The sequence below is a fragment of the Dreissena polymorpha genome, chromosome 2 (assembly GCF_020536995.1).
Source record: "Dreissena polymorpha isolate Duluth1 chromosome 2, UMN_Dpol_1.0, whole genome shotgun sequence".
Taxonomy (NCBI): domain Eukaryota; kingdom Metazoa; phylum Mollusca; class Bivalvia; order Myida; family Dreissenidae; genus Dreissena; species Dreissena polymorpha.
The window spans coordinates 105,964,643-105,981,604 of NC_068356.1; the positions used below are offsets into that span (position 1 = coordinate 105,964,643).

A 16,962-nucleotide genomic window follows, 5' to 3' on the forward strand; every position below is an offset into this window, starting at 1 on the left:
ATACATCTCATATAGGAAGTCGCGTCCAATTACTGCCCATGATGTTTTGTCAACATGACACAAAAAATTGAACCACAATTTGACAATAGGCCTCTGAGACCTTTGCCTTAGAAGGAGGGACATTGGTGTTGCGTGCAACATATCGTCTATTAATTGTGGAATTCTTTCTAGGCTATTTTAATATCCCATCATCAGTTACTCTGCAAAAAAACATGTTTTGGAAAAAAGGGCCTTTGTCCTCTTAGTACAACATTGACCTTGAAGCGAGAAATCTGTGTGATGCTCAAGACACATCATCTGGTAGAAGTGAATATTTTTGCCATGTTATATGAAAATCCTACCATCACTGCTTTACTAATAGTCGACACACGATACACTTCACTACAATTTGACCTTTGACCTCTAAGAGTGACATTGACCTCGGATCTTCAAACTTTGTGAGTAAATGCACTTTTACGAGTTCTGCCACGTCCATTTTCCTTTTTAAAAGTCAAAGGTCAAGATCACTGTGACAACAAGGGCAAAGTCTTTAAACAAGCATTTTATCTGTGTGCTTTGACCTAAAACGTTCATATTTTCTAATAACGATATTTTTCCTTAAAAAATCTGCTTTACTGTAACATGTACTACATTCCGTATTCGCCAACCATTGTACAATAGTGCCCAAGTTTTGGGCACATAAAACAACGCCTTGAAAATGGAACACATGCAATTTGTGTATTTGCAATACGCAAAACACAAATAAATGTATCAAAGTCTTAATTGTCAATGAGATCAGCATGACTAAAAAAATTATTGCGAATACATGTATTCGCAACATGTATAAGAACGCTACTTATATAACATTCAGCTATTTTATTGAATTTGAGACGATTACATTAACAAATGTTGTGTATATCAACATAAGAATAATATCATAATTTTACAGAAAAGAACCAAATCACTGTCATTTTATATGACGATAGTCCGTATGAGTTTCTTAGAAAAATGTTGCTGCTGTTTATCTTCCTAGCATGTTCTCACATGAGTATCGGTTTCTCCTCTGGATGGCAGACCGCTGGGTGCAGGCAGTATTAGCGTTATGTGGCATTTGCAAACCCGGTCTCAGGAGTTGAGCCAATTCTTTAAAGTCTTTATTTTTGTTGTTCGGAATGGAGTACATTCGTTGACAGCAAATAACGTCTTGTATATATCAACATTTGTGCCGAAATCTTGGCTATCAAATAATTCTGGTAAATGGAACATTACGTCAGGTTTTCCATAATTGAGCTCGTTATTATTTTGGGATCTAATCGTTTGAGTATTCCAATTTCGAGCAATTCGATCAAGGTGTGTTTGAATTAGCAAAAGCTTGAAATATTCAATAATAAGTTCAGATCTCTGATTCAAAGTTTTCTTTGGCAAAAAAGTTGGTACAACACATATCACCACGTCAAAAAGCGCAAAAATTATTAATAGTATGATCCCAATCTTCATTTCGATTGTCGTTACGAGTCAATATCTGAAAAAATAAAACATACAAATAGTGTTAACAGTCAGGATAATGTATGAACATTACAACATGATTTCTGGTATTTTATGTTCTTGCATTGCGTCAATGAATATTTTAAATGAAATGTTGATGAATTTTGTGTGTTTCAAACTTGAACACGCATGTCGAGGGTTTGCTTTGGATAATATATAACAGAATATATTTAAGACTGATAGTGCAGAAAGGTTGAGGCTCATAGACACTCTCTTGAATATCTTACAGGATAGGTGTAAATTTCTTGACAAGTAAAAAACCAGCTAGCCCAAACCTAGCAGAGTTTAAAACCGGACTACCAGCGAATCCTCCAATCAAAAGTAAAATGTGTAAACCACTCAGTCATTCTACTACCCAGATCTTTGTTTTTGGGCGACACTGTTCGCAACATAATTAATGGGAATATATATTGAAAAATCCATCGACCCTCGAATGTATCAAGTGGTATATAAATATAGCGAATAATGAAAGCTTTCACAATCGTCATTGAAATAATAAATGTTAAGAGAATCTACACGTGAGAGGGCTTTGTATAACACTTACATTTTGTATAAGACATCACAGTCGACAATGCGAGATGCTCAGCAGCCTTCCAGTCGCAGCTAACTAAGATGATAAGAATATGATTTTAGAACAGACTGTATTAGAAAGTACCTTAATTTGATAAGAAAAATGTTTTAGAATATAAAGCGTTTTTGTCTGCCATATTTCATTAAAAAACGCGTCGAATTATGCAACAAGTTTCAAGTCGAAAGTCAAAAGTCACAAGTCAAAAGTCATAAGTCGAAAGACATACTAGTACCTCACAACTCAAAAAGGCAGGTTTATGCTTCCATATTTTACCGAGTCATGCTCTGTTGAGTAAAAAAAGTACATATTGTTTTAAACCGTCGACACGTAACTAGTATTATGTCCTTGTCATGCGTGCAATATAACTACTGCCAATTCAAAATTCATTGAATTACGTTCTTTTATTAAGTGTGGCTGTAAATAGTTAAACGCTTCACTTTTGCGTAATTGCCAAATGGATCAAACATGATGGCAATGCCTACGACTACTACTACTACTACTAGTACTAGTACTACTACTACTACTACTACTACTACTACTACTACTACTACTACTACTACTACTAACGACTAACTACTACTACTACTACTACTACTACTACTACTACTACTACTACTACTACTACTACCACTACTACTACTACTACTTCTACAACTCCTACTACTACTGCCACTAGTACTACTACGACTACTACTTCTACTACTATTACTACTACTACTACTGCTGCTACTACTACTACTACTACTACTACTACTACTACTACTACTACTACTACTACTACTATCTACTACTACTACTACTGGACTACTACTACACTACTACTACTACTACTACTACGACTACTACTACTACTACTACTACTACTACTACTACTTACTACTTCTACTACTACTACTACTACTACGACTTACTACTACTACTTACTACTACTACTACTACTACTACTACTACTATCTACTACTTACTACTACTACTACTACTACTACTACTACTACTACTACTACTACTACTACTATTACTACTACTTCTACTACTACTACTACTACTACTACTACTACTACTACTACAACAACTACTACTACTACTACTACTACTACTACTACTACTACTACTACTACATCTACTACTACTACTACTACTACTACTACTACTACTACTACTACTACTACTACTACTACTTCTACTACTACTACTACTACTACTACTACTACTACTACTACTACTACTACTACTACTACTACTACTACTAGCATAACAACTGCTGCACTACTTTTCTACTACTACTTCTACCTCAGTCTACTATATAAATCTAGTAGGTCAGTGTCTAAAACCCACACATGCAATTGAATCGCGTAACACGTGTTTCAACGTACTTTTTGTTGATATCGTTCTGTTGAGGTCTCCGCAATTATGATCATCATCAAGTCTCAAGAGTGCTCCTACAATTTTAATAAAGTGAATCAATTGTTCACTGTGCACTCATGTGTTTACATAGCGAAAAAATGATTTCGATGCTATTTATTAAACTTGTTTTGCAACAACGGCAATGGTTCCAATTTGTCTTTGCAAAACACAACGTTAAGTATGTAATTACGTTCTTATCTATTAATCTTATTTCTTGCCTCTTGTGAGAGTTCCATTTGCGGATGATTCTTCATGTCAAATCGTCATTAAATAGCAATTACTCATAGTTATGAGTAAATTTATTATTCTCTATTCTCAAAATACTATTAAATACTCATCATCATTATCATCCATATCATCATCATCCTTTCAACATAATTATTATTATCATACAAATAATAACCCAAAGACAAATAGGAGTGAGTGCTTGTATTTGACAGGACTTTCCACATATAGATGCAAAAAACAATTCTTCTGCACTGGTATGTGTTCCATGTGCCACCGCGCTCAGTTGAGGAGTCTCGAGACGACTGTAAACGGTGTAATATCTTTGTGCAGATGCAATTATGAATACGTAACGTGCACATGTGTGGCATGTAAAAAAGTGCAAATTTATTCATAACAATTCGACGGCACGTATATACCTAAAATCAAGAGTTACTGTTTGACTAAACTGATCCCCGCCGATGCCCAAAGTGCACACAAGACGCCCCCAAATGCCCATCGATCACGTTAAGCTGCTTAAATATTAAATATTATAAATGTACAAATGTGAAACATTAATTTGTTTAAATAAGCTGCTATTAAATGCAAGATTCATCCACCACCACCAATCAAGAGAAGTGAACATGACTTCACGTACACCCCATACAATAATCGGTAGTAATAAACGATCCAGGTAAAACCGCGAGCGGGATACGCAACCCTACTGCCATTTTTCTTTTCTTTCTTTTTTCTTTTAATGGCCGGGGGACGTATGAGGACCCATGGCTCAAGACCGGTGTCTAGGTGCCTTCATCACCTCCCGAAACCTCTAATTTAAGAGAAATCTACAAATAAGCAGCTTATATTTACTATAACAAATAAGTATTCTTTAGTAAAACATGTAAATAAACGTTATCAATTTAATTGCGCAAATTAACATAACAAACAAACATCAAAAGCATCCCGTACACACCCCGGACATCAACAAGAAACAAACAAATCACTCAAGCCATAACATACATAAACATTTAAAAATAATGTTGATACATCATAAGTATTCCGTTGTAATATATATATATATTTAGAGAAGAGGAGAGAGAGAGAGAGAGAGAGAGAGGAGTAGAGAGAGAGAGAGAGAGAGGAGAGAGAGAGAGAGAGAGATCGATAGAGAGAGAGATCGATAGTAGATGCAGAGAGAGGAGATAGAGAAGCGAAGAGTGGAAGCTAATCTATGAGAGAGATCTATATGAGCTTCTAGAGGAACGGAGAGCCTCGAGACGAGAGAGAGAGAGATAGAAAGACGAGAGAGAGAGATGTGTTTTTACCCAGGCCGTTTTAGCGTGGCGCGGCGCCACGCCGCTTTTTTAAGCTCCTCGCTGCCCCTTCAAAGCAAATCAGCGCCACGCTGCCTTTTTCAAAGGCCGCCGCCCTGTTTTCCGCCGTGCGCGACCTTATTGATAACATCTTAATTGCCTCTTAACCAAGCTTCTCAGTGAGATAGATAGATAGATAGATGGATGGATGGATGGATGGATGGATGGATGGATGGATGGATGGATGGATGGATGGATGGATGGATGGATGGATGGATGGATGGATGGATGGATGGATGGATGGATGGATGGATGGATGGATGGATGGATGGATGGATGGATGGATGGATGGATGGATGGATGGATGGATGGATGGATGGATGGATGGATGGATGGATGGATGGATGGATGGATGGATGGATGGATGGATGGATGGATGGATGGATGGATGGATGGATGGATGGATGGATGGATGGATGGATGGATGGATGGATGGATGGATGGATGGATGGATGGATGGATGGATGGATGGATGGATGGATGGATGGATGGATGGATGGATGGATGGATGGATGGATGGATGGATGGATGGATGGATGGATAGATAGATAGATAGATAGATAGATAGATAGATAGATAGATAGATAGATAGATAGATAGATAGATAGATAGATAGATAGATAGATAGATAGATAGATAGATAGATAGATAGATAGATAGATAGATAGATAGATAGATAGATAGATGAGATTTCTTTTAAAGCTACATTAAACCGACTTCAACATAAAACCAGTCACACCGAAACGAAAAAATTAAGTAAACGTAAAAATAAAAAATCTTTTTTTTTTAATCAAACGTTCATTTCGTAAGAAAACAAAAAATGATAACACTGACATTTAAACATACCAAGATTTCAATAAATATGCAGGAAGTACTATCTCCAGGAAGTGAGATTCTCAAATATGAAACACATAACTTGAAAATTCACATTAAAACACAATATGAAGCAAAAGATTAAACAAAATAATCAAGAAAACTTAGCTGCTTCAAACTTAAATGTAAATACACTCATCGACTTTCTTGGTGAAGAAATCGGTTCGTGTTTAGATCCCATCTCACATGTACTAAAAAACGAACTGAAAATAAACTTAATATCGACTTTATTTTTGCAAAATTAAAAACGTAAAAATAATGTAACCAATTATTTAGATATACATATATCCATTAAGGGCGGGCGGGGTTATCACCCATTCGTTTTCCTTTTCCATTACTTTTGCCTGTCAAGTACACCCTCGAATGGCGATTCAATAGATTTGCAAATCATATATACCCAAACACGAAAAACTCGTGCGCTTTCGCGCTTAATCTTAAACACAAAACCCGTGCAATTTTCGCGCTAAACCATTACTATAATCTCTCTTCCAAATAACATGTATAACAGCATACTATACCGTATTTATCAAACCGAGAATAATTTCATTTGTTTTGCAAGTGGTTTTCACAAGTTTTAAGTATGTTAAACATTTGCAGAGCCGCGTCTTGCGAAAATGAGTCTTATTCCAAATGCGGAATTCTTGACTCCACGAGATATCTTATCCGTTATAAAGTCACGATAGTTTCTGCTCGCAAGATTGCGCTTTGGGCAAGGGACCAATTTTCACATGACGTGGCTCATTTAATTATTCATAAACATATGATACGATTCGATATTCGATTTTTTTTTAAACTTAACATATACTAAATCGATTTGTTTTATAGAGGGAAAAAATTTCTGTTGGAAATACAGACCTTTTTAAAAATATTTCATAACAGGAGGTTCAAACATTTAAATATAGTATTTCTTTATTTTCATTTAAATATTAATTACTTATCAAATATTACATTTTATTGTGATAAATCTAATATTATATGACTTGTCTTAGAAAGGTCCTGAATCAAATCAAAATTCGGTGAGATTGGAAGAAGTAAAGCATATGCACTGTTCATTGAGTTATGTTTCCCGAATAACGCTTACTGTTATTTTCCATGACTTTTAAAAATATACAGGCTATAGAAATTGTTTAAGTTTATATTTGAGATTAATATGTATTGAACATACATGCAACTATCATATTTTATCTCCAATCGCTTGATTTAAATCGTTTACTCTTGGCACAGAAAACAGTCACGGCACATTTGTTTTTCAACTCACGTTTTCATCTATTAATATGCACAGAAATCAGCAAGTTTGAGACCTATTATTTGCTTGAGCAGTTTAAGTGGGACTCAAACCAATGATCGTCATGTTTCTAGGAAATGTCCTATAACTTGACCACTGGTTCCACAATGTCTACTCATTTGAAATTCAAACGTCCGCTTATCATTAACATGTGGACATTTTATAGCTCAACAACACGTTGGAACATGCCAGTCATCAACTGAAGAGCATTTAGTTTCGATAATTAATTGAAATACCAATTACAAAGAAGTCGGTTGACTTCCGAAATCTTTAAAATAGACTTATTTCTCTCACTGACGAAAGCACAAATCGACGATTAGTATTCAAGTGGTGACGAAGATGCAGTCGTTTATGTATAAACATTTGACACTTCGAAGTATCAATCACACGTTGCACGATCATTCTTTGAAGCAATACGACATTAGTGCGGTAGTGAGGTACGATTGAATAGATGAAAATAGCTTGTGGAACCGAAACTATTTTGTGTAACATAATAAAAAATCGTCTTGCATACGTAAGTGCAATGTTAATTTTCAAGCTAAAACTATGCAAATATTCATTTCGCCAAAGGCTCGCTCACTAACAAAATTCCTGAACTCGTATAATAAAATATGGTATGATATGACAGCTCGTGCCAGATCCTATATGTATTTGATTCTTAGGTATTGAGACTTGTGCATTTGAGCAAGGCGTTTTAATTGATTAAAGAAAAAAGGTATACTTGAAATAGACGTTTAAACGCTCACTTTTGTTCGAAATTGTTTAATAATAACGCTATACATAGTTCCAGTAAGTCGATACTGGGTCTCTCGATTTAGTCGTAATTTTAAATTATGAAACAGGAATCTCTAAATCTGTCTAACATGTAATAATCCATCTGTTTAATGATATATAATATTATATATAATAAAAAATGATATATAATATTATATATAATAAAAAATGATATATAATATTATATATAATAATCCATCTGTTTAATGAAAATGCCTATATAGACAAGGTTGTCAAAATTGCATTGCACGGCGAATGTATCCGCAGCTGGCTAAACGTTAGAGCAACGATAGCTGTACACAGTAACACGTGCGGATCTTAACTGTTTGTTGTATAGTGTTATCAAGACGTACAACAAGGGTACTTAAAATATGACAGAACCATATACATAAGGTCATAATGTTTAAACGCGGTTATACATTGATTAATTTCTCGCCTTATCGCCTAAAGAAGCTGTCTTTATAAACGCCATTTATCACAATGTATTACTGAACAAATATTGCACACATATGAACATTTATATAATTCTTTCTCCGTGTGCTAATGTGGGTAACGTATGAAGACTATCCCTTTTCCGTCATGTTTTCGTTAATTCTTCCGTCAGTCCATCCGTTGGATTTTCATGTCGCGTAACTCAAAAAGTGTTACTACTGCCAGCATAAAACTTTACAAATATATTAACCTGCGTGTGAACTTGTGGACATCCATAATTGTTTTATATGTTTTCGACATATTCTAAGTATGGTCAATTTAAAAAAAATGTATTTTTAACTTGTATCGCGAATAACTCTTTTTATTTGCTTCTTACAGTTTTGCTGAAACTATATAAACCAGCGTTTGGATTAGCGCTCCTCTTTAATTGTGTTCGCTTCTGGTAGTAAACTGGAGTTGAGGCACTTTTATTAGCAAAAATAGAATCTAATTTAAACGTATGCATTATCATCTCCGTATCTGAAATGTTTAATTATCACATCAAGTCAAGTCAAGTCAAGTAATATTTATTTATAAAGTCGGGGTTTTAAACATGATAAACACAAGCTCTGAAGAGCTTTTAAAGCCGACTTATACATAACATTACATAATAACAACATGATATATAGTACATTCAATGAACACATAGTTATAACAATCCTGTAGTTGAGAAACAACAGAGAATATGAGTTCGAGTAAAACATTGCTCTAAGACTAGAGGTAGCTTAATACATGTATTACTTAAAAAACAAAAAACAAAACAAAAACTAGCGTTTACATGTACTTAAAATATCAGACAAATTTAGAACTACAAAGCTGAGCAATGAACAAATAAATAATGTACAAGAAAGGACAAACATTAAAATGAAAAGCAGTACAGAGAAAAACCAAGGAACATAAAACACATTGAACATAACATAACAAAACACACCAGTACATATAGGAACATATATTAAGCAAGCTAAAAACATAAGATAGCAGCTAAAAATAACATAGAACATAAAATTCAAAAGCTATATAATATCATTAAGAACAATCACAGCCTACAAGATGTTGTATACTTTAAAGCGTACAAAAAATTAGTACTAAGAACTCTATGACTTTTTAAAATATAAAATATACAAATTATATATGATACGGCACAATTAAACATTAAGAGACTTTATAAAAATAGGGAACCTGTTTAATTTTACATTGCTTGCATGTAACAAATATGTAAAACACACACATAAAAAGGAAAACATAAGGGTAGACATAAGGAAGCAAAGCAGGGATATATAAAGCACTTAAGTTTACAAAACTAAGGCAAAGGGTTGGGATCATGCAGGGAAACATACATATTGGGAGACAATAGCAAAAAAAAACAGGGACGTATTTGTTTTAAACCCTTTCAGTGTCACAGGCTACACATTTTAATATTTAAAATATATTTAGTTATTTATGCAAGATGGACAAGAGCAGACTGATCCATTCCAGTACCCAAGCATGGATTTAAAGGAGTTGAAGGATAAAATTTGCCTAAAGTGATTTGGTAAATTATTCCAGAGTTTTGCAGCTGTGTATCTGAAAGAGTTTATACCATACCTGGTTGTTCTTGGCTTAGGCAGCCTTACTGTATTTGAACATCTAAAATTATACGAATGTTCTTTAATTTCAACAATATCATGTAAATAAGAGGGTCCATCCTTATTATACATTAAAAAAAAATATTGTGAAATTATTCTTAAGCGCCTTATTTTAAGGGATGGAAGACCAGACCTTGTGAGAAGAGCATCATAATCTGAAGTAAAATCATTGTAAATGAATCTTAGTGCTCTTTCTTGATTTTTTTCCATTTTCTTTGTATTTGTTTCATTTGTAAAGTGCCAGGTGAGTGGGCAATAATTTAAGTTTGATAAAATAAAAGATTGATACATTGTGATTTTACAAAGCTTATTTAAGTTATGGCCAAGTCGCTTCATTACATTTAATTGCCTTGATGCCTTTTTACAAATGTTACTTGTGTGAGTGTTAAAACTAAGATTAAAATCTAAAGTAACACCGAGAAGAATAACTTCATCTTCACATTTAATATTAACATCATTAAATTTGAAAGTAAGATCCAAGTTGTGAGGTTTCTTCTCAAGGGACATTGCCTGAAATTTGTCAGGGTTTGCTTGCATTTTATTTTCATGGAACCATTTGATGAGACTTAAACTATCATTTTCAAGAACATTGACCAGATGTTCATGTGATGTACTTCTAAAAGAGAGTGTATTGTCATCTGCATAGTTATAAAGGTTGGATTCTGTTACAAATTCAAATATATCATTAATAAAAATATTAAAAAGGACAGGACCTAGAATAGAACCTTGATGAACTCCCTTCAATGTCTCTTGGAAAGAACTATGAACATCACCAACCCTGACACATTGTTGCCTTTGTGAAAGATAGCTATCAATTACAGATAAAGACTTTTCATCAAGACCATAATGTTTCAATTTTAGAACTAATAGATCATGCGGTAAACAGTCGAAAGCCTTTGAGAGATCCATCAAAATAGCTGCAACGTAATGGTTTTTATCAAGAGATGCTTTCCAATCTTAAATGATTTTAGCAAAGTTGTATTACATCCATATCCTGGTCTAAAAGCACTTAAAAGAGGATTAAAAATGTTATTAAAATGATTCATTAGTTGAGTGAAAATGGCTCTCTCAAAGACTTTGGACATGACAGGTAAAAGGCAAACAGGTCTGTAGTTGGCTTTATCTAAGGTACTATTCTTTTTAAAAATTGGAGCTACTTGTGCTATTTTAAAATTTGAGGGAAACTGTGAGTTTTCAATGGATTTGTTTATGAGTTTAGTAAGAGGTTTTGATATTACTGGTTCTGCAAGTTTTAACATTTTTACTGAAAGTCCATCATAACCTGTAGCCTTTTTACTGTTCATTTTCCTAATTTGTTTTGTAACAAAAGATTCATCAATGTTTGTAAAGGTTAATGTTGAGTTACAGTTTTTCATGATATTGTCAATTTTTTTAATATTTGAATGATTGTTATCAATAGTAATAGAATTATCTCCTATTGAACTAGCAACATTAACATAATAGTCGTTAAAAATTTCAGCAATTTCCTTTTGATCTGTAACTAAAACATTTTTTTCTTCAAGTATGGTATTTTTCTTTACAACGGTACCCTTATTTGTAATAAAAGGTTTAATTGTACTCCAAAAATCTTTATTTTTACACCCACCAGTACATCTTTCCACAAAATAGGTTTTAACTGATTTCCTCCTTATCTTAGTCACATAATTTCTTGCCTGTCTGTATATTTCCCAATTTCTGTCCGTTGGATATTTTTTAAATTTATTAAATTGCATCTTTTTATGGTAAATAGCTTTCCTTCACTTAGAATTCATAAAAGGAGCAGGTTTATTAACTTGTTTTTTAGTTTTAATTGGTGCATGCTTATCAAAACAGTTCAAAATACTTTGTTGGAATATTTCAGATGCCTTATTTGCATTGGGATCATCCAAAATATGGTTGAAATCATAAGTATTGAGATCTGTAAGAAAACATTCAGAGTCAAATTTTTTTAAACTTCTGTATTTTATCCATTTGTTGGAGAAAATTGGTACATCATATTTAAGTTGAAAGCCTATCATATTGTGCATATCACTCAAACCACAGTTAAAGTTTAAAATATTACAGCAGGCATTTTCCTGGTTCATTAAAACAACATCAATAAGGCTTGGGTCTGAGCTTTTTGGAAAACATGTAGGGGTTTTAACCATGTTAGTTATGTCAAAACTAACATAACTGGTCATATGGCCATATATTAGCAAAGAAATGTATATGGACTTGCGAAACACCATATATTGGCTTGGTTGATTTTGATATATTATCCTTTAAAGACTATTTTAAAAGTGCCGTGTGTTACGAGAGTTTTTCGCTAGAGGGATTGAACAAACAATCTAGTGAAATGGTACACCCTAATATTGATGTTCGTCTGTTTATTTTCCCGAGTCATGCTCTTTTGAGTAAAACGAGTACATTTTGTTTTAAACCGTCGATACGTGTTTATTATTATGCCCGAGTAATGCGTGCAATATTACTAATGCCGATTTAAAATTCAGTGAAGTACGTTCTATTATTCATTGTGGTTCTAAATAGTAAAACACTTAATTTTTGCTTGATTGCCAACTGGATCAAACATGATGGCAATTCGCACAGTTATTACTAAACGTTCATTCTTTTCTAATTAAAAGTCCATAAAAATAGATTCATACAATCGAATATTGACGCTATCATTAAGTGCCGCCAAGGTAGAGAATTTACGAAACACTTCTGCAAATTAATTGATATTATAAAGTACGTTATACGTGACAATTTCGTTGCTAAATTCCCAATTTTATAGATAGATAGCATAACGGGTCATTTATCTTTCTACTACTACAAAGTTTTGATGCACGTATTTCGCAACACAGGAATATCGAACATTTTTCAGACATACCCCGGCACACGTTTAGGATACACCCCGAGAAGTAGCGGTATATGGAATTTATACCCGAGCGGTTGTAGTCAATACAACTCTGCTACGATGTGGTATATCTGACTAAGACTGCAAAAAATATAAGGAAAAATGACCACTAATATTTTTTTTATAAACGGCGTGTTAAGTACTAAATTGTCCGCATACATAACCAAACATAAATCTATGATGTATGTGTTGGCATAAATGTGTAATATTCATGAAATTAAACAATGATGTATCTTTACTCTGCGGAAGTACTTATCGGTTACTGTTTTAATAAGTGAGGTCAATAAAACGTCAAATAGAAGTGTGGTTTGATTGTTTTGATTGTATATTGTGTGTTATACATGACAACATCTGAATTATATTAAATATGCGATAATTAAAGCAAACACATAAATATTATATCAAAATAATACATCACGGGCGGACAGATTAAGGGATTGACATACAGACAAACGGTATCGTTTAACAAAATGAGTACACAGTGTTCTTTTCTTAAAAGTAGTTTAGATAACACTATTCCCAGTTTATAATTATTGATTCAAGGGCCATTACGTTAAAATCAGATTTATCTCTGTTTACGCAACCTAAGTTTTACTATGTTTACATATGTTACGTATCAGTAACCCAAGATTGGGAAATATGCATGTAAACATCATAGCATTATAAATTTTACGTTTCTATTTTATTAACGCTGTTCATGTTTGCAATAAAATATGTGAATATCGTTAAGATGGACATAGTTTACACTTGCTGTAAAATAATTTCATTACTCAATATAAAATTGGGCCGTGCTCCGTGAATTGTCGTCCCAGCTTGGAAATTCCGCACAGGATAACCAGGGACGACACTTTCCGCTTTTATGATTTGTTTCAAGAATGTCTCTTCATAGCAAAAATCAAGATGGGGCGGAAAGTGTCGTCCCTGATAAGCCTGTGCGGACTACAGAGGCCAGTCTGGAACGACACTTTACGCACATGCATTAAACCCTTTTTTACAGAGAACGGCCAAATTATATATGGCACAGTTTTCTTTTTTGAAGTTCTGTGATCTATAGCGCTTGTAAGACTGCGTGCGACAAAACATAGTAATATCATATTTTTCACAATTAAATTAACAACATCGGCACATAAGTTACATAATGTTCATTCATAATGTCTTAATAAAGAGAAAAAACTTTTGACAATTTTAATCACTGGATAGCTTATTGCATTCTAGGCATATAAATGGATTAGTGTTAAGATTGAACGACTGAACACAGTAAAGCATTATTATATTGTAATGCATATCATGGTGGGAATGTATATATCAAAACAATAAACTCATATCCGCTCTTCTTATTTTGGCTTTGTTTTTATACTTTTTCGAAGTATTGTCTGTGAACATTGCTTGCTGTAACAGTCGATTAATTGCATTTAGATCTTATAAGGTTAAATCTCGCTATTGCTTTATGCATTCTTATCTCGCCTACAACCTTAAAATTTAAATGGAAATAACAGCTTTACATTAATAACAATAACTATGAGTATGAACGTTAATATCGGAATAAGAATAGGTTTTAACCATTTAACAAAAATAATTTTCCTCTTGCGTGTTTATATACTGCATCAATTCTGTTTTAATCTAGTATGTATATGCATTTAAATTATTGCTTAATAGCAGAACAATCATCACATATTGAATAAATTCAAAACATTATTCATAAGTTCATACAAACATAGCAATCGACTTTAAAGTTGTAATGGGACCTGCAAACTATTAAAACTGGGGCCATTTTTTACAAGTTTAAGGACTAACCCGCTAATTAGTCAATTGTGTTTATCTTTATTGCTTAACTATATGTTTCATTACATCCTTTCATAGAAACAATTCCTTATGTCTAGTTCATTAAAAAAGGCAATACAGAACATGAGAAGTTTTAATCATTCCTATTCATTATATTAAATAGAATGAATATTCATATTAGAAAAAAAATCATGCTTGAACATTCCAATTATTCTGCATTTAAACTCACATACAAATGCTATAATTGTTATAATCAAAGTTTGAAAATCCATATTTGTTTGATAAGTATTGAACATTTCCAGCCCAATTTGTTCAAAAAATTATCTTATGTTTGAATGTTAAGAGAGTGCACTATGGTATTTTTTATTTATATGTTATACCACTATTTAAAATATTCGTACATAAATTTACATTAAAAGGTTATCTGCCTAACTCTACATATATTGCAGCATTACGTTTGTATATTTTTACTTTAATAGGAAACAATATTTGCCACAAATTGAATAAATGCGTTTGATATTTTGTAATTTATTACAACTCCAATATATTAGAGGCATAACATAAAACAGACTTAACAAACGAATAAAACAACTGAACGAACTAATGTTGGCTTCAAATCATACTGTTGACATTCGTAAAGTAAACTAAATATATATCCTTAAAGGGGCCTTTTCACAGATTTTGGCATTTTTTTAACGTATTCATTAAATGCTTTATATTGATAAATGTAAACATTGGATCGTAAAAGCTCCAGTAAAAGATCAAGAAAAAATTAAAAAAAGGAAAAGAACATTGCCCGGAGCAGGTTTCGAACCAGTGACCCCTGGAGTCCTGCCAGAGTCCTGAAGTAAAAACGCTTTAGCCTACTGAGCTATTCCGCCGAGTACACATTCGTGTCGTATTTTATACCTTATATAAGCAATCTTCGTAGTTTCACAAAATTTAACGACAAAAACAGAACTCTCCAAATTATTCAATCGTTTCGCGTTGCAACGCTTTATAATTTTTAGGTTTTAAAATCGTCAAAAGATGCATATAATGGCTATATTAGAGCATGGTTAATGTTCAGTATTACTGTTTCCTCACAAATATCATTAACTAAAACGAAAACTTACGAATCTGAAACAACTTTTTTCAATTTTGTCAATTTACCAAAGCGTGAAAAGATTCCTTTAAGGGCTTTCCTGAGCAGACGTTATTGGTTTAAAGTGAAAGTAACATGGTCATTAATGGAAGTGTAAAGATAATATAACGTATGGACCATTTCGATGTTGTGACCTTTATATTGATCGGATTTTACCGTATTTACGAAAAACATCATCTTTGTGTTCAAAGTGTTCACATTTAGACCCCCCAATAATTATACTACAGGTAATGTTTATCTAAATGGTTCTGTATCTGTGATGGTGACTTACCATCATGACCTTCTCATTCGAAAATAACAATAAAGTTAGTATTGTGGAATCTCTATTTATTCCAGAAAGTGTTCTTTCTTGTTCACAAAATTTAAAATTGTCTACAGATTGTGAGAAATCTCTTTTGAGACCAATATCATACAATTCCTATTCAGATAGGATGAACATGACTTAACACATGATTAGCAATTATTATGCATATTTTTAATTTTTCTAAATAATTTAATGTGCATACCAGATTTTTCATGCTAAGCCATAATTCTCTACGACAAATACGCCGTATATCAAAACATGTAAGCAGATTAATAAAATAACATGCAAACGTGTGTTTTCGTTTAAATAATGCAGCATAATCGACATCAATATATGAAAAGAATCAACACTTAAACATGTTTAATTAAATCTCAAAACTTAAAATAATATTACAGGCAGCAAAATAAACGAGTGAAATAAGAATACTTTAAATAAAATATTCATGTGAAAAATCACTGCCTATCGCTTTATTACGTTCTTTTAAACGTTTCAGTGACTCCATAACTTTCATTAGCCATTATCGGTTGATCTAGTTCAATGTAAAATTTTCATCATTAAAAGTATTATAGGAACTGATTTCTTCAGCTTCAGCGTTAAACAAAGTAGTAGTAGCGTTACTCAAGCTTTCAGAACAATCATGAACTGAATTACACAATGTTATAGCCATTTTTGTTTCTAAATTAAAATATTTCCGAAATTCACGTTAACTTTACTTTTTACTTTTCAACGTTCCTT

General features: G+C 32.9%; 1 long non-coding RNA gene across 1 annotated transcript in view; it reads right to left on the minus strand.

Moving 5' to 3' along the window:
• Positions 1-863: 863 nt before the first annotated feature.
• Positions 864-16,962, minus strand: part of LOC127868379 (uncharacterized) — a 33,898-nt gene continuing 17,799 nt past the window's right edge. Inside the window, exons 2-4 of the long non-coding RNA XR_008044103.1 lie at positions 3,469-3,534; positions 2,069-2,131; positions 864-1,501 (exon numbers count right to left, since the gene is read on the minus strand). This is a non-coding gene — a long non-coding RNA (uncharacterized LOC127868379). The remainder of the gene's footprint in view (positions 1,502-2,068; positions 2,132-3,468; positions 3,535-16,962) is intronic.